A 17,287-nucleotide genomic window follows, 5' to 3' on the forward strand; every position below is an offset into this window, starting at 1 on the left:
CATGAGCAGCCACACTGGCAGGGACTGGGCCAAGAGCCTTGCTGGACTTTTTTCCTTGTCTCTGCTGTAAAATTGAAACCAAAATCTGTTGACAGAAGGATCATGTAATATATTCTTTTGTGTCAATACGTACAGTGTTCATTGTGACAGTGCCATTCTCAGGATGAATGTCCTAATTTTTAAGCTATTAAAGGGACCTGTCTATATTTTAAAACACAAGGCCAGTCCCTTCCCAGATTTTTAGAGGAGTGGTTGCAGAATTGTAGCTGTGGGCTCCAAGGGAAGTGGCAATCTCTTTAGCATGACCAGAGACGCAAAAATCTGTGGGGAAGGAGCAGGGCTTTGGTCTATTACTCATCTTTGACTTCTTATTATTGAGTGTGTTAGGCTGGTGGATGTTGAATTTGAGCACCCACCTACATTTGCTGACCTGGACAGACATCCGGGGGCGACCATATGTCTTCTGAGACAAGTCATATGTGAGCAGAAGGAAGTGCTCAGTTGCATACAGATACTCTGGTGTGACAGCCTCGTGCCTCAGACCTTGGATCCTTCATTCTTTCAGCCAAATATTTGAACCCAGTCAAAACTGATGGCTGTGAATTCAAACCATCCAAAAGAACAGAGGGAATAACTGTAATAAAAGTGAACTGATCATTCTGAAAACATGCCAAAAATATACTCCATTGTTTGGAATTCATTTGCTGTGATTTTGCCATAATTAGAGCTTGAACATTCATTAATTATACTGAGTTTATTCAGAGGAAGTCAGGTAATCGCTGCTTTTCACAGTTGCTCATGAAAGACTGTAATTAAAGAGCATTTGCCATTCTCAGTCTGTTAAAGGGACTTGCTCTGCATTGAGTCCCCTGCTCAAATTTGCTTCCACCTCCCTCTTGCAGCTGCTCAGATTTGTTAAAAACTTCCTGTGGTAGTATTTGAGGGAAGACTGACCCTGGTATTTCTTCCTCTTTGTGGCATTTCTAGCTTCTTCTGAGTTCTTTATTATAGAAGTGTTCCTTAAAGGTGAGTTGCTCCAGAGTATCTTATGGGGAGAACAAGCCCAGATGTGTATTTTTATTGTCTAACTCCCCCACATTTGAAACTTGATCTATTTTATAAAAACTATACCTATTGCATGGATTTTGGAAAACTCAGTAACACTATGTAAAATTAGGGGAATCAGAGAGCTGGAAAACAGTTAAAACTTAATTTCTGGTGATATAGCTATTGCTAATAGAAGAAACTTGGAAGGAGTATTGTGGGGAAATTATTATGGAGTCCTACTTGGATGAGCTTATTTGTGTCTTCCTCTGCAGCACCTAGATGCTGTAGGAAATAACAGGTCAGATCATGGGTTTTATCTCTCTAAAGATATCTCTCCTTTTCTTCTGAAGTTACTGGCTCAAAGTCTAAATTGATATTTTTGAACTGAAAACATGTCTGAGGTCTGTCTCGAGCATGCTCACCAATTTGCAGTGGGATTTTTATGGTCTTACTGTAGATGAACACTTCAGTGTTAAGAGTTGGAAAATGAGGCACAAACTCTGAGTTTCATCCATAAGGTCTCTCTAATGTCAGCAGAGACAGGGAGACAATGCCAAAAGAGGTGGTGAAATTATTTTCCTTTTTTTAAAGAGCACTGGAAAGAGCAGAGAAAATTAAAAAGAATCCAGAGCACCTTCCTTGTTGTTGAATTAACTCTGCTATGACAGTGATACAGCTGCTCTTTTCTTAAAGTTCACAACTTCTGCTAATTCTCTCCCTCTCTTTATCACTTTAAAGAAGATATTACAGCCTATCACTCCCATAATTCACTAGCTGGGACACCTTAAGCACATATTTGCATTGTTCTTATTGCAATGAATTCTAAAGGAGATGTTATAGTTCAACATGCCTGATCACATTTAATCAACAAGCCATAGGTAAAAACCTCTGAGTGCCATGAAATGGATAAAAGAACATTATCAGTCCAGGGGTGTTTTTGTAAGAAAATTATTCTTGAAATAACAGCTCTCTTAGGCTCAAACCTAACAGAGCACAGAGGATCAGGGCAGTGCTGATGCATGAAGAGAATTGCTGAGCATGGTGCAATTCACTTACTTTAAGAAAATTGAACAGAAAATGGTGATGTTTTAATGTGTTCTGCAACAGGAAAAAATGGGTTGCAAGAGACTTCATGGAACAATTTCCAGTAGCACTGGCAATGGTTTTACACGGATCCTGTGTTTCTCAGTCCCTATCCGAGTGTAGACCTTTCTGAGTTCACGTTATTTGTGGTAGGGTCCAAGTATCCCAGGGCAACCTGTGGAAAATGATGCCATTAAGTACAGCAAAGGTGGCCAGATATCTCAGGATCCTCCTGTAGCTCCTTTGGAGGGCTCTGTTCTGGTATTTTTTCTCTGAATTTGCGTGGTGCAATACTGTTTGTGGTTACCTGCATATGCTTTTCAAATGGTTTGCTTCATGTATTAGGCTAGTTTTATCCAAATGAAAGGGTGATGTGTGTATATCATTATCAAGGCAATGGTTATAACTTCCAGTCATCTACTGTACTTTCAAATTTCATTTGCCTTTGGGGACCCAAACAGAGGCTTGAAATGCAAAGGGGAGATGATGAGTCAGCCCAAGAGACGTACTATGGTGTCACCACATCAGTTTGACAAACCTCAGAGCTTATTATATCATTTGGACAAGTCACCCATATATTTGAATGCTTTTCTGAGAGAAAAGAAATCTTTCATCCCCTCGGGCAGATGAAAGATTCAGCCATTACTACCCCTCAGTCTGATCTGCTGTCATTCTGGCTACAAGAACAGGAAAGTCCACTAGAAATAACAGCCAGAGCATTATAGGACTGGGGATAGATTAGAAAGGAGTTATTGCTGGCACTTTCTATTCTCTCTTGGCCCACACAGCTATTTATTATTCACTTTCCTCAGGGTCTGAATTTATCTGATGACTGACATTCCAATACAAATTGAAATTTAAGCTTTAGGTCTATACACAGTTGCATCTTCAGGCAGAGGCAGTGTGAGTTAAGGGTGAGTCCCTCAATGTCAAACAGAAGAGGAGCCAGACTGTGAGGGAAGAAAGTGGTATTATATTTGGCAGATGTTCTCAGTCCTCACAGCAAAGACATGACACTTACAGTAAGTAGAATTTCCCACAAATTAATGAAATGTTCTGCAAACTTTCCTGTCTGTCCTTTTAAGTCCTTGAGGTTTTTACACTCTGGAAATGATAACAAGCACTGGAAAGTTGGAGGCCGGTTAATATTGTCACAGGAGAATAATATACAATGAATTCTGTCTAAATGAGCACCTGATATGAAAGACGTACAATGATAAGGCTCAGAAATCCATATTCACTCTCCACTGCGCTGCTCTCCAGTGGTAATATTTATATGCAGATAGCCATGTAAATGAATATCTTATGAATAACTCAAAGTCAGAGAGAAAAACAAATCCTTCTGTAAATAGATAAAACAAATTACAAGATGTCTTTTAGGATGATCTTTGAATTCATTGTACTTGAGGGGCAAAGGGGGAGCTTGGCGTTTTGCAAATGTTCTCAAAATGAACGGAGAGAGACACTTTCCCATCCTCACACTGAATTTTTTGTTTGGCACAGAAGGGGATTAAGGCACAACTTGAAAGTCAGGAGTGTGATATTTAACCTGCTGTGTCATCTCCATACATGATCCTAATGAGGATGGAACTAGCCCTGCTGGTCCTCATTGTGGCTCTGGAAATCACAGGCACTCTGGCAGCTGGCAGAGATTCCCTTGGCTTATAGAGAAATGGAAGAAAATCACTTGGTCCTGAGGACCAGACCAGGAGTTTAACAAAGACCTTTCCTGTGGTCTGTGAAGGACATAGGGCTGAATTCCTGGAATCTAAAGCCTGATCAAGGGAATACGAAGGTTAAACTGGCTGATTGCTTTTATACAGGATGTATTGTCAGCTTTCATGCTTCTCTTTAGCTGCTGACAGCAGTTGCATGGACAATTCTGTTTCAAATAGAAAGAAGTTAAAAACAGTTGTTTAGGTTGCAAGGTCAGGCACGAGGTTTAAGTTTCTATAGGCACATTAAGTTGTGCCTGCTGGTTACTCCTTGCTCTTCCCTGAAAGAAGAGAGGTCCTGGAGGGGGAGAGGGAGTTACTGAATTATTCAGGTAAAAGCTGCAAGGTGAAAAATGAAGGTTTTATCACAAATTTACTTGTCTTTTTCACACCATTTTCATACCTAGCAAATGTACTTCATCAGCAGGTAGAAATTCCCCTACTATGCCCTTGCAACAAGTCAGCCTTTGGATGAAAATGTCCTTGTCATGAAAACATCACTATGCTTGGCCTCTCCTTAATGAGTGGTCAGAGAGCAGGGCTGGCACGTGGCAGCTGAGAAAGTGGAGCTAATGCTGTGGCAATACCTGTTATACAGAGCAATTAATTATTTGAGCCACTTCTCCCACCTTCTCTCACCTGTATTCTCCCTGGCTCAGTAAAATCCAAGCAAGTCATTCAATATGTGCCCTCCCTGTGGGCTTCAGATCTGGGGACTACGTTTACCTTTTGATCTCCACCAAAGAAACATTTATCTAAATTTAAAGTTAATTAATATCATGCAGCTAAATCTGAACCCTGTGGATTACATTAAAGTTTATCCAATAAGACTAGGAAGCCTGATCCTCTGAATATAAATGACTGCATCATCTGCATGAGATTTAATTGAGAAAACTGCATCAAAAAGGCAAATTAAATACCAAGAACACAACAGATTTTCCACAGAGAAACACCGTGGGAAGTGAAAAACCATCTGTACAGAGAAGAACAGAATGACATTTTTGCATCATGTCAGCCAGATAATATTTTCTCTTTCATCAATTATCTATGTTAAACATTTTGGTAAGACAGATAAATTAATGTACTTTTGACTATTACCTGACATTAGTTAAGATGATGAAAAGATTCTTGCAAACTCAAAATGACACATCAATTTAAAACGGTTTCAAATTTACATTATTTCTCTAATCCTGTCTGTTCTGAGACAGACAGAAATGCAGATTGAAAGGAGTGTTATTTAGAATTCCTATCAAACTTTTAGTCTGGGAAAACAATCCTGGAGCCATAGATTTGCACAAGTCTAAGTTCACACCTCTAGTTTTCTAAAAAATGTACCAATAGTTTCATTAGGAATTCCAGTGAAATTAACCCTACTGTTAATAAATATACTTTAAAATTATGTTTCCTAGCATATGTTTCAAAACCCCAGAAATGTTGCCATCTGTTTTTGCCAGGATTCTGAAATAGCCACAGTCAAGTGATACTGTCAAAGCCCTGTAGCTTCCATATGCCTTTAAATCAACAGACAGGTTTGCACCGGGACTTCCAATACCATATGGACTCGTGTCATTTTCTCATTACTTCAAACAAAACCAGCACTTTGGGCTGTGTGTTCTGGTTCCAGATTCACAGGTAGCTCAACAGAAAAACTCAGCACTCAAGTACTGCTTCTCATTCCTAAGGGGTTTTAAGGTTAAACAACAACAGAGGCAGCAAAAATGTGATACCCATGAGGTCCAAGGGCTCTTGCTGCCAGAGTTTAAGAATATTTTCTCAAAAGCAGTGTGGTATTTTTTACTCCAGCTGTAGCTGCATCTTTGGAATTGATATTCCCAGGATTATCTGAGCTCTATTTACAAGGACCTAGACAAGGTGCTGCTGTTTTTAATCAGCCATTAATTTCTATGCAACCTAGTATAACACACCCCACACAGAGAAACTGGTTAATGAAAATAGCTCAGTTTCTCTAAGCTGTCAGCATGCTCCCGGAGTCTGAAAAGACTCTGCAGAGTTAAAAATAATGAACTGAGGTATCCACACAATTATTTATTTTCAAATTGGTGAAGTGCCATTTTCTTCTCGGTTCAGAAAATTAACCTCCCCAAAAGCCAGCTTGCTCTACACAAAATTAATAAAGCAGAGCATGCTGGCAATAACTTGCACATGTTTATTTATGTGGGATGTCTCCAGCTAGAAAGGCTAAGATGAAAAATTGACTCAAAAGGCTGCACTCTGAGGGGATTTACTCCTGGTTTGGACCCATTTTCATGTTGTTTAAACTCAGAATAAGAACCTTTTGTGGAATCTATAAAAATTAAGCTCTTTTATTATCACCTCTCTTTTTTTTTTTTTTTTAATCCTGTGGCATACACCTAACACTTTATTTTAGGAAATAAGGTGTAGAAATTTGCAATCCAGTTCTAAAGGAGAAAAGTAAGGGGGAAAAAGGATGAGAGCTGCAGAGAATCTGTTAGTACCAAGAAATACTTTTTTCCATATCTTTTTACTGAAGCTCTACATGGTTAAACTGATGTCGATATTCATTTTAAGTGCTGGTGAAATTTTCTCTCAGCTTATGTGCTTGCAGAGGGTGCTGATCTGGGCTTTGCAAAACACCTGCAGTGTTTCCAGCGCTATACCCTATAATGAAAATCCCTTACAACAGGTCTCACGTGAAAGTTAAACTGAGGTACTCCAAAATTAACTCTCTTTATCAGCCTGAGTTAAATTTGATGTGAAGATTGACTGTGATAGAATAATTTCCCTGAGATGCTTTTCCTGCTTTCTTGTGTTTATCCTCTCCTGGTTTCTCTCCTCAAGGAACACCCATTAGCAACAACCCCAGTTTGTATTTAGAGATTTATAACAGATATTTAAAGATTTATTACTTATATTTATAACAGGTCTGTTAGTTCTGTTTCTTCACTCATGGCTTTTCATTATTGACACCATTCAGGATACATGATTTGGCAAAATTTTAGCATCAAACTTGGCTTTGAAAAGCCGTATCAGCACAGTCCTGACATGCCTGTGCTCGGTGCTTGCCCTCTGTGGGGTGACGCCCAGGATGTGCCAGCAAAAACAGGGTGCTCAGCCCAGCTATGAGATCTCAGGGGCAGAAAAATGTCTTCAGAGTGAAAGGATTATGCTGATGCCATCTTCTCTGTAAGACACTGGCACTTGTACCTGAGCCCTTTCTGCCCTGGACAGGTGCAGTCTTACAGGTCTTATCCACATAAGGATGGATGTTCTGGGCACTAGCAGTGATTTGGTTTTTAATGCTGGAGAGAGAAACTGACAAAGAGTGAATTTCAGAGCTGCAGGAGGCAAAATAACATTAATTTGGGGCCACACTGGACACTTTCTAGGACCTTTGAGTTCTGTTGAAAATGGGACGTTCAGGTGCTGTCCTACAAGTAACTTCTCAGATTTTGCTTGAATAATTTTGCTTGAATCATATCATTTAGCACTAGACATCGACAGGAATGTCAGCGCATGCACAGAGTATATTTCAGGTTGGAGACAGAGAGAGGACATTTCATAACCCCTCAGAATGCCACCCTCTTCTACTTTTCCCTCCCTTAATTACCCTGAGGACTGGAGTCTTTTATCCAAAATAATTCCAGCTGACTGCTCTCTCAAAATAAATGCAGTTCATCCCAAATTACCACTCTGTCAAAATTCCTAGGTGTAATAACATTGCAGAGGTTTGGTTACCTTGGAGAGTAGTACTGTGTATACCAGGTCTGACCCATTTTGGCTTTGGAATGTGTCCTTTTGAAAGCCTAATAAATGCTTCCATGATCCTGTTGGGAATAGTGTGTGTGCAGCAGAAATAGGTGCTGCTTTGCCCGTAGCTACGCAGACTCTGGAGTCATTCAGAGCAGAGCTCGCACGGACTGAGCTCACACCCAGGCCTCCAGGACTGAGCCCACACCCAGGCCTCCAGGACTGAGCTCACCACACCCAGGCCTCCAGGACTGAGCCCACACCCAGGCCTCCAGGACTGAGCTCCAACCCAGGCCTCCAGGACTGAGCTCACACCCAGGCCCTCCAGGACTGAGCTCACACCCAGGCCTCCAGGACTGAGCCCACACCCAGGCCTCCAGGACTGAGCCCACACCCAGGCCTCCAGGACTGAGCTCACACCCAGGCCTCCAGGACTGAGCTCACACCCAGGCCTCCAGGACTGAGCCCACACCCAGGCCCTCCAGGACTGAGCTCACACCCAGGCCTCCAGGACTGAGCTCACACCCAGGCCTTCAGCTCAGGCTGTTCAAACTTGGTGAGTGTGGGGCGAGCTCAGACCGCAGCGCTTCTCCCCCTCCCTGGCTGGAGTGTGTTGTCGCGGTTTGCAGCAGGTTTATTCTCCTCCTCTCAGAAAACCGGGAGTACAGAGGTGTCGGCTGCAGGGTTTACCAGGGGTGTGTAGCCAGGAGTTGAGAGCATAAGGAGTCAAACAGGAACGAGCCAGTGAGAGCCGTCAGTGTTTCCCCTCTGGCTGCTGTGGCTGCAGCCAGCCCTCAGACCAGCTCTGTCCTTTCACCCGAGCAAACCTCACATGCCTTTTGTTCTGTTAATCAAACCGAAGTGCACAAACATGACTAATAACAACTCTCCTCACTTGCTGGAGGGGTTTATTTTTGTATCAAAGGTGTCAAGAGCAGCCTTGATAAATATTAGTATTTGTTGTGCTGCATAATGCAGTGAACAACACCACCTTCTTCTCCTGTCATACACTCTAAATAACTTCTGCCCCTTTTCTAAAGCAGGGAATGAACATAGAGAAAGTGGGATTAGCCTGAGGCTAAGGAAAAGCAAAGAGCCCACTACAGATGGGTCCGAGACCAAGGCCTTAGCAGGGAATGTCATTGCTAACTAAGGATAAAAAGGTCATAAATACCCAATCATGAATGCTCTTTTGTCGTGGAGCTGCCTGAAACCAGAATATGCAAAGAACACATGCATATATCAGGATGTTCTTCTAGTTAGTTTAACTCCAGAAATTCGGATTCGCTTTTGGCAGAGTCTTTGATTTCCTCTTGAACTGAATTCATGTGCTTGCCAGGAAAAGACGGTTTAGTTTCACTTTCCCCAAAGTCAAGAGAACAACTGACTTCAAAAACAGAAGGAGCCCCCAATTAACAGAAGCCATGGAGCTCATTCCTGACCAAAATTACCATTTTTAATGCATTTCAATTGAGGGCTTGTACCACCATTACTGCTTGGTTTTTAGGGTTTGGTCCAGTTAGGAGGATAACTTAACACCAAGAATTAGATAGCAAATGAAATGGAAGTCTAATTTTCAAAAATCATGACTAATTTCTGACATAGTTTTTACTCTACCCTTATTAGAAATACTGTCTTTCATGTAGTTTCCTGTATAATGATTTAATCTGCAGAAAAACTTACTGCATTATCCTTGATACCTATCCTGCAAGTCAAAATGTTCTCACAAGCAGCCTTAGACACTAGTATTTTAAAATCCTCCTAGTCTTTAATACTGCCAAGCTGTTAAAGATATGTTTCTTGGTGTGATACAGATAATGCATTCCTGAATTGTGAACTTGATGGGGAGCATTTCATTTACTGCTTTCAAATGTAAGGGATTCCTGTTGTGTAGGGTCAGATTTCGAGCACGGTGAAACCTGGAGGCACTGAGACTTCAAGGAGTTAGAGAATCTTTTTTTTTTTTTTAAAGAAGTAAATGGAAAATTAGACTGAACTCTACCCTGAAGGACAGTAGGAAAAACCCTAGATTTTTTTCACGTGTCCAAATCCTGCTCAGTTAAGCAGCACAGTTCAATCCTGTGACAGATGTAAAAAACCCCTAAAGTATGCAGAACTATGGGAAAGGTGATGGTTCTCACTTCCCTGCCTTCATGCACATTCTTCAGAGGCACCCTGACCTTCGGCAATTCTTCAGATAATTGAATCATTAATATTTTGTTCTTGTGATATGCCTGAGCCTAACAAATGAGCTTCTTCAAAAACCTGTATGGTTAATGGATTAAAAAAAGAAATTCAGCATAATATCTATAATTCTCTTAGTGATATCGAGTGCAGAAGTACTGGCTAAGCCACCCCTTAATTTGCAAGCTCTTTTATTAGAACCAATTGCATTTCCCCCCTATAAAACTAGGCAACTATTGGATGAAAAGCAGATGTACTTGTGTTCTAATTGGGTAAAACATCAATTGCAAAGTTCACTGTACATGTTCCTCTGTTTTTGTAAACAGATAATGAGTCAGCACCAGATAATTACAACTGAGTTCCAAAGTTGTTTTTTTTCTACATTGGGGTCTTCTCTTTTCCCAGTTTCCTCTATCTGATTTTCCCCCTCCAGTCTTCAGGCTGAGCTCTGGGTAAAGCTTTTCATTAGGTTGGGAATGATCTTCCTCCTTTCTGTTCCCAGAAGCTTGGGATGAGATTCATTTATCCTAAAATTTGCACATAAAAATGAGATGTCTGCATGTTAGGGAGCCAGACTAGACCAGGATCTTTTTTATAGTCAGTGGAGAGAAATAGATATGTAAAATTTTGCACAGTCCCCCTGTGTCCAGGAATATGCTTTAGACTGTAATGTAGACATTCAGGAAGATTTAATTGCCAATCCTGGAATCTGGCCAGGGTGAGGAATTGATGGCGGTGCTTAGACGGAATGTGCTGTGGAGCATTAAAGATAACATGTGATAATGGCTCTTCCTCTCCACTTATCTGCAGCCTGGCTTCCCCCAGCAGATGTTGCAGAGCACACTTGGTTTCAGAAGCAAGTATTGTGTCCTGTAAAACCAGTGTCCAACACCTCTCAGAGACAGAGGTTAAACTGGACCATGTTCTCCCACAAGCATGGAGCAGCTAAGGGGTACAGTACATAAAATTACTTCTGCCTTTTAGCAAATACAGCAGAATCAGGTTATCCACTCTGTTTATACTTCATTGTTGTGTATTCTGCTGGAGCAGCTCATGTCAACACTGCACAATGCTGTTATGTGGCACAAGCACTAAATTTCCCCAAATTTAAAAATAATTGAGTACTTGAGGATGAAACCAGTGTTTGATCAGTTCTACCACAATCACCAGAATTATTTCCAGGATATTAAATGTCACTTCCTGGATGGTTCTTTTCACAGCCTTAAAGCTGTGCACTGCTGCTTTGGAAAAAACAGATTCTGAATTTAGATTATAAACTCATTTTAGCAAAAACCATTGTGCCAAACATGCCATGATTCAATATGGTTCCACAGGAAGGACCTGTTTCTCAGGCTTTAAACTGTAGAGTTTAACAGGTTTGCAGAGCATTAGTCTGATAACACAGCCCAAAGGACACCTCTTTACAAACAGCTTTATGCTGCTCTCCATACCTTGTGGCAGCCTTGGGTATGAACTTTCCTACTACATTTTCCGTGTCAAGAAAAATGGATAAGACAAGGGTGCTGGAAAAGCATCCAAGAAAGACGTCTCCATGGAAATCCTGGAAACACAAATCCACGTTTGGCAGCTGTTCCTGGTTTGCATGTCCAGTTATGAGATGCATAATTCCTCCAAGACAAGGAGATAGCATCTGATCATTCCATGCAGATGAAGCCTTAGAAATGCTTCTGTCATTCAAATTTTCACAAAGAAAATATAATTTGTGGTTATTCGTGCACTGCACAGGCAGATGGAAGCACAGCAGGTAGATAAATACTGACATTCTCTTCTCTGAATAACTCAAAAGAAAGGTCAAAGGTAAGACAGGGAGTAAAGTGAATGTAGATTAGGCAGAACATCTGCTGAAGTGGGATAGTAGGGAAAATATTCAGTGCTTTTCAAACAGAAGCTCTGCTTTAAAAATGTCGATGGGCATCTGCTTAATTATAAATTCTTTTCTGTCTGTAGCATTAGTCTCTTAATAACTTTTTTTTTAAAGGGGAGAGGGAAGAAAAAGCATAATTAACCCTCAAATTTCACTTCTCTTTCCACAATGTAATACCAGAACTTGCTTAAGCTGGAAATACAAGAGGGTGGCTCAGCAAGTAGGTGGGAATGAGGGGCACTTTGAGTAATGTCACACTGTCCTCACTGTCCCATTCAGTGAAATGAGAATTTGGGGACAAGTGGCTGGTGGCAGCTGCCATGGTGCGATGTTCCCAGCAGGGCAATGCCCTTCTGCAGCAGCAGGGCAGACCTGGCTCTCTTCATTTCACACCAAAAAACCCCAAAACCAAAAACAAGTGACATGAATCTCAGTGAACTCCAGAGAAGTGAAGACAGGCTGTTTTATACACCTTTATGTGACCAAAAAAAAACCTCTCTAATCAAACTGAGCATGTGCAATATACCTCTGCTTCCTCCTGAAGTCTTCATTGGTACCCTGCTTCTCAGGACTGATTAAATATGGTCAAGATACTAATTTCACTTCCATTTCTTTGATGTTCCATTTTTCACCAGTCTCAGCTTTAGCTTTATCACATTGCCCATTCTGTGCTTTATTAATTCTGTGCTATTATTGGACCAATTGTTTGTAATGGGTGAGTAAACATATATTGACACAATTTAATGGGAAGAGGCAATCCTTTTTCTCCTGACCTTTTCACCAGGAAAATCCCATTTGATGTCAGAAAGGAAATGACTGTTAATATTATAAGTTACTTATGCTAATAAGGCACCTGTCAACCCACAGCAACCTTTACATCATTTTATGTGTAAGTGCAGCTGTGTGAAGGAGCTAAACAGCAGTGAGTAAAGCATGAACAGGCTGGTGACTTGGATGCTGATGTGGTACATTTTTCTCTCTGTTCCTATTGCTAAGCACCTCATAACTGTTGGATATTGAGAATTAAGGAAAGGATTACAATTTCTCATGCACACATGTGCTTGTGTACATCCTCACACACATAAACCTGTTATTTTTGGTTTGATACTGAACTATGACTGTTGCTTTCACTGGTCTGTTGATTTGAACCTTTGTGATCTTATTAATGGAGAATTATATCCCATTTTCTTTATATTCCTAACCTTGTAGCTAAGACTCCTCCACTCACTTAGTGGTGTAACACTACAGTGTGGGGCTGAGGGAGGACAAATTTGGATTTTGCTGTATCTGAAATTGGCCAGACTTGGGATTCCAATAGCCAGGTTTTAAAACAAATATGTCTTTAAAAAATCTGTTTCTAAACTAAGAAAGGACCCAACATTTTTTTCTTCTCTCTCTCCAAATAGCTAATTCAAAACCCATGAGACATCTCTATTTGCTGTGTCATGTATACAAATATTTAGCACTAACCATATGTTTCTGTGTTTTCTTGAAGCCTAAAATAATTTCTTAAACCATCCTTCCTTTTCAATTTCTATGTTCAAGTGCCTTTTTGGCAGCCTAAACTGCTCAGTGTTTAAGTGAAATTTGTTTCACGGGAGAGCTTTTATATCTGTGTGTATTTGCTTTTTTGCTGAGTTCATTACAAAGTGCTGCTGTGTGATGGCCTGTGGGGTCCAGCAGTGAGCTGCTACAGCCAAGCTGGGACACCTAAACTTGTCTCATTAGCTTCAACTCAGGTGTGGAAAAAGATGAGCATTAAAAATCAAGGGAAGTTAGAGAGGAATGCAAGATTCTGAAGGAACAAATGGCAGAGGAAGGCCCCGCGGGATGACAGATTCATTTTGTGTTGTGATAAAAGTTGCAGGCAAAGAACCCCTCGGGGTGAAGGCCAGACAATAACCCACAGTGTAATGAGTGGGGTCAGGGCCTCCCCTTTTACCAATCAGCTGCAAAGAGCAAAGCTTTCTTGCCTTGAATAACAATCATCCAGTTTACCAGCCCAGAGCTGCGGAGCTGAAACCTGCTTTGCATAAACACTCGGGGAGGGGGAACAGCCCTGTTGGGACGTGATTTTAAAGTTGTGTTCTGGCTGCTGAGAGAGATTGAATGAAGAAAAGTGGATCCAGGCAAATAAAAGCTAGGAGGGGAGGTGTCTGAAAAAATATGAATACAAGAGGAGCAGAAAAATTTTAAAAAAATCTAAAATCATTCTGCACTGTGATATTTTATGAAAAATCCCCTTGCCAGGATTTTTCTCCTGAGAAGCTGAGACACCTCAGAAAAGAAATGTAAACCATAGTTATCTGATTGCTTGGAATGTGGTTTTGAGGTTGCTTACCAACAGGTTCATCTTTGATTGGTTACATGTGAATTGTTTTTAATTAATGACCAATCCCAGTCCAGCTGTGTCGGGACTCTGGTCAGTCATGGGTTTTTATTATTCATTCTTGTCTAGCCTCTGATGTCTCCTTTCTCTTTCTTTAGTATAGTTTTCATATATAATTTTCTTTTCATATAATATAATATCAAAATATAATAAATCGGCCTTCTGAGAACTTGGAGTCAATTCTCATCTCTCACCTCGTCCTGGAGACCCTCACAACACCGCAACAACTGGTGACCACATTATTCTTCTAAAAATCCTAAGTCTGCAGTGTTGAAATGCTGTAGCAGCCACCCAGCTCTGAGGAAAGACTCTGGGTTTGGCCCATGATCCTTAACTTAGATTTGGAACAATTTGAGTGCCTTTGCCCTTTCACACTACTCTTTGGTTGAATAGAGAGTATTCTTCTTTACTGAGATCAATGACACATCATCAGCTTGAAATGAGGTGCAAGTTTGTATGTGGATAGAAGATTCCTATCTGAAGCCACATTTAGGTATAACCTTGTCAGAACTATCAGTTCATGGCAGCATCCAAATTCTGAATTTAGGGAGTGTTGGAGTACCTTGCAGTGATTTCACTCAGGCAATCACATTAGGATGCATAATGAAAACCATAATGACATGAATATTTAATTCTTGTAACTAGTTTTCTAAACACTGTAGAAATGTTGTCATAATTAATTTTCAGCCAGTAACTTTTTTCTTCCCCTTTCTAATTAGTAGAGTACAGATGACATGCTACTGCATAATTGATAAAAACTATGTTTTAAATTGCATCTATATGATCATTCTTACATAGTTACATCAAATGAATCGAGTGTCATTGCCTTTACACAGCTCAAGGGCTAGAGAGGGTACAGCAGTAATTTTATGCTGGTGATAGAGTCATATTAATGCTCATTGCTCTTCATCTGAAGACATCAAAGACCCTTGCAAAGCTGCATGAAATATTCTGCTTTCATATGCAGGGAACTGGAGGCTCTGTAAGATTAGAACTCCCATCTTCTTTAAAATCAGGATGTTATTCAATCATCAAATCAAAATAAGTGAGTGGTGTTAAAATCTGTAAGTTTTACATGTATCGGGATCAAGCATAGAGCTCTGGACCTGCCTTGGCCCAGATAAATTAAACAATGCCTTATTCAGTGGCCATGTAGGATGCCCAGAGAGATGATAAAACAGATATGATGGTTTCATGGACACCAGGAGTAGCTTGCTCTGTGGGACAGCAACTTGCCCACCCAGGCCTTCCATTGTCCCATGCTGGGAGTGACAAACACCTCAACCTGAATAAGAAAAGCAATATTAACCACAGCAGGGAGATATTGATCCAAATTTACGACAGGAAAAATTATCTGGAAAATCAGAAAACATCTAAACTGATCTTTCTATGTGAAGGATTTTAGAGCCCACACTAGCTTTTTCTGGATGTGGCTTGGAACATAAAAATAATGATTTCTTAATTCATCCACCAAGCTGAAAAATCAATTATTGCACTCTTCAGGTCTAGTGAACTGTTTGTTCCTTAATGTAATGACAATTGTCTCCCAAGCAAATTAAGTCCAGCACTAGAGAAAATAAAATATTCATTAGCAAAGTTATTGAAAAAATAGATCAAATTATATTGAGGCAGTTTATTTTCCATGTTCCTACAAGGTGCTTGTAATACCATACTGCCTGATTTTAAGTAACATGAGGACAGTCTTCTGCTGTTCTAGGATAGAATGTTCCCTGGAATTCCTGGAAAATCCCGTAATCCCAAAGTGAGGGTAAAAGCACAGACAATGGAATTTATCCACAGGATAAATTCCAGGAATTAAAGTGGAACAGAATGTAGCAGCTGTGTGTTGGGGAAGAAGGGCTATAGTGTCACAAGAGATGTGAAGAGAGGACTGAAAGTTGCATTTTAATCCTACAGGGTGTCCTGACCAAAAAGCAGCCCCAAACCTCTGCGCCTTGAAGAAGTGACAGGGCTGCATATGATTCTGAAGGATGAAGTGCTTCATACTGGAGGATATGTCATCAAATTTCTTGCTCTTTCACTCTGCATAAACTTGTGGTTTATTTGGGTTCTTTTTCCTGCAGTTGAGGGAGAAAAAAAAAAAAAAAAAAGAACAGTCCAGAGTAGATGAACAAGCAGTATCTCCCACACTGCCTGTACCAGCAGCTGGCACAAAGCCCCTCAAACTCTTAAACTGCTCACACCTCAAACCCCAGAGCTGGCAGTGGAAAATCAGGGCCCTGAGGGTACCTGAGGTCTTCTACCCCTTTTGGAACCCTGGGGTGGGCGTGCCAAACTCCTGGGATATTTCCCCCTATTTTTCCAAAGATAAGATTGTCTTTAATCTCCATGGAAATCAAACCATCCAAACATCTGGCAGTCAGTCACAAAATCTGGAGTACAACCTCTTCTACTCAGAACCCAACTTCCCATTCAGGGCAGGGCTGCCCTGACACCTCAAGACAATTCTCACTCATCCAAGTAATCCTTTAGATTAATGTGAAAGCAGCAGCACAGAGCTGACTCTTGGAAGCAAAAGTGGGTTCATTTGACAGAATTTAAAAAATAGTTTTAATTATTCTCTGTGATCTCTCTGAAGTGCCGAGAGAGAGGGAGAGAAGGGAAAAATGCAATTACCTTATTTGTGTGTGTTCATCCATTATGACTTTTCCTTCTTTCCTTACATCTGGGAATCTGTAATGCAGCTGACAGTGATTTAGGGTGTTTTAAGTGTTTTGGAACTAATCCCTGCTTTCCTGGGAATTTTCCTGGGGATATGCATTGCCCTTGTGTTCACTGACCTAGCTAGCTAATGATAAAGGAAAAAAAAAGCTATTTGGAGTAATAATGTGCAGCATCTGAATTACTGTTAATTGCTGCAGACAGGCTTAGCTCATGTGATGAATGTAAGTATTGCCTTTGAATATGAACTTGCATTTATCGTGAAGCAGAGAGTAATACAGCCCTGACCTGAAAATAAATATTTTTAGATTAATTAGTGACCTACTTGCAGATACACAAAGTAGTCGGCCAGGTTCTATTTTTCTGTAAAGAATATTTTAAGTGTCTACCAGTTCAGCAGCAGATTCCAGTGCATTCTGCAGGATTGCAGCACCAACTCAGGCTTCAGACAAAACAGGTGGAGGAGATTCCTTCCAGCAATGAGACAGCCCTTGATGTTCATGAAGTAGGCAGAATTATTTTGTGTTTTTGCAAGCTGGGGCACATCAACAACCCCTCTCTGTGCAGTGTGGT

General features: G+C 40.7%; 1 protein-coding gene across 3 annotated transcripts in view; it reads left to right on the plus strand.

Moving 5' to 3' along the window:
• The first annotated feature begins 7,668 nt into the window (after nucleotides 1-7,668).
• The window catches only part of TOM1L1 (target of myb1 like 1 membrane trafficking protein), a 90,144-nt gene continuing 80,525 nt past the window's right edge, over nucleotides 7,669-17,287 (plus strand). For all 3 annotated transcript variants that reach the window (XM_071451295.1, XM_071451296.1, XM_071451297.1), the window contains exon 1: nucleotides 7,669-8,130. The gene's annotated coding sequence lies outside the window, so the exon portion shown is untranslated. The remainder of the gene's footprint in view (nucleotides 8,131-17,287) is intronic.

Source organism: Agelaius tricolor, unplaced genomic scaffold, assembly GCF_023055355.1.
Source record: "Agelaius tricolor isolate 1412-34295 unplaced genomic scaffold, bAgeTri1.0.p SCAF_32, whole genome shotgun sequence".
Taxonomy (NCBI): domain Eukaryota; kingdom Metazoa; phylum Chordata; class Aves; order Passeriformes; family Icteridae; genus Agelaius; species Agelaius tricolor.